The sequence below is a fragment of the Corvus brachyrhynchos genome, unplaced genomic scaffold, assembly GCF_000691975.1.
Source record: "Corvus brachyrhynchos isolate BGI_N302 unplaced genomic scaffold, ASM69197v1 scaffold65, whole genome shotgun sequence".
Lineage (NCBI taxonomy): Eukaryota > Metazoa > Chordata > Aves > Passeriformes > Corvidae > Corvus > Corvus brachyrhynchos.
This window is the reverse complement of record NW_008238365.1, coordinates 2,390,132-2,392,351: the sequence shown is the minus strand read 5'-3', so window position 1 is coordinate 2,392,351 and position 2,220 is coordinate 2,390,132.

Sequence of the window (2,220 nt, the reverse complement as noted above, 5' to 3'; positions counted from 1 at the left end):
GCAGCTCCCTCTCCTGGGGAAAAAAAGTTGGGAAGAGCTGGAATGTGCCCCAGATGTGCGGCACAGCTGGAGCGCGGGGCGGCCCCGCCTCGGGATACCCCGGAGGGGTTGGAAACGGGAATTCCTCAGGGAGAAGGATCGGGATGAGTCTCCCCGGGAAGAGAGGCTCAGCCAGGCTGTTCCTTGCCCTCTCCCAGTCGGGATTTTTTGGGATTCGGGACAGGGTTGGATGTTTTCCAGCTGTTCCATCTCCAGGGACACTTGGGTTTCGATCTCTCTGGAACGGCATCCAAGCTGCTTCCTTATGGGATGAATTCCTGAGGGAGGTGGGGAAGAGGCGGATTCGGAGCGCATTTCCCAGTCCTGGGAGTCTGGTCCCGAATTCCTATGGAGCCTCCTTAGTTCCTGGATTGAATTCCAGCTTGGAAAGAAAACATTTGGGATTCAGTCCCAAACTGATTTTATAGCTCCCTTCTCCAGGGAAGGACTGGGTTTGGAAAGGGCACAGGGAACGGAATTTCAATGGGAATACGGAATCATGGAATGGTTTGAGCTGGGAGGGCCTTAAAGATCTGATTCCACCCCATTCCATGGGATTCCTTCCCTGGAATTCCACCTGGTGGGAGCTGAGTCCCTTTTTGGTTCCTGGAGGAGGAACTCCCAATGCTGGATCCAGCTGGGCTTGGATTTGGCCTTTTACAGGATCAACCCTTTCCCCTGGAATTCCCTGGTTTTGATCATCCTTCTCCCTGGAATTCCACCTGGGGGGGGGCTGAGTTTTGGCTCCTGGGAGGGAAGAAAGAATTCCCAGTGCTGGGTCAACCTGGGCTTGGATTTGGCTCTTTCCAGGATCACTCCCTTCCTGAGGAGATCTAATTCTAATTAGACCCAAAGATCTGATTCCACCCCATTCCATGGGATTCCTTCCCCTGGAATTCCACCTGGTGGGAGCTGAGTCCCTTTTTGGCTCCTGGAAATGAAGAATTCCCAGAGCTGGATCCTGCTGAGCTTGGATTTGGCCTTTTCCAGGCTCATCCCCTTCTTGGAATTCCACTTGAGCCCTGTTTTGGCTCCTGGAAAGGAAGAATTCCCTGGAAGGGAAGAATCCACCTGGGCTTGGATTTGGCCCTTTCCAGGATCATCCCCTTCCTGGAATTCCACCTGAACCCCATTTTGTCCTCTGGGTTGGTGTCAGAGCCATTCCATCCCTCTGGAATCCATCCCTCCCTCCCTCCATCCCTCCATCCATCCCTCCATCCATCCATCCATCCATCCATCCATCCATCCCTCCATCCCTCCCTCCATCCCTCCCTCCATCCATCCCTCATCCCTCCATCCATCCATCCATCCATCCCTCCATCCCTCCATCCATCCATCCATCCCTCATCCCTCCATCCATCCATCCATCCATCCATCCATCCATCCCTCCATCCCTCCCTCCATCCCTCCCTCCATCCATCCCTCATCCCTCCATCCATCCATCCCTCCATCCCTCCATCCATCCATCCATCCATCCATCCCTCATCCCTCCATCCATCCATCCATCCATCCCTCCATCCCTCCATCCATCCATCCATCCACCCATCCCTCCCTCCATCCATCCTTTCCCAGCCCAGCTTCCCGGGATTTGTGGCCCTGCTTCACTAACAACCCAGAAATAGATTTTTATTTATCCCACAAAACTCATCCTGCTGCTCCCACAGCTCCATTGGAATCCGTGGGAATCGCTAGCCGACCCCTGCGGATCCTCCCGGAATCACGGGATCCCATTAAGGGATCAATACCCTTTGGAATGTTCCCAATGGATTGTGAGGGGAAAAGCAGGGACTTGGTGGATTTTTGGGGAATTTTTGCCTCAGGGATGGGAAATTCCTCTGCTTTGGAGGGAATAAAGCAACAACTTTTCCTTAAGGAATTTATGGAGAGGCTGGAATTGTCCCTAAGGATGGGAACAACACCAAATAAACACCAGGAAAAGCAACTTCAACCCTCAAAAAATCCCCACCTCACCTGATCCAAAGAAATCCACACATCATTCTGGTTATTAAGAATCCAGCTCGGTTTTATTGTCCAGTTTTTCCAAAAGCTGGGATTTTCCTCAGCAGAATTATAAAAGATTCCTGGTTTTATCCCTATTTTACAAAGATTTACAGCTCTGGGAGCGACCAAGGTGGAGCTGGGAATTCTCTTCAACAATCAAACCTTGATTTGTGGTGGGGG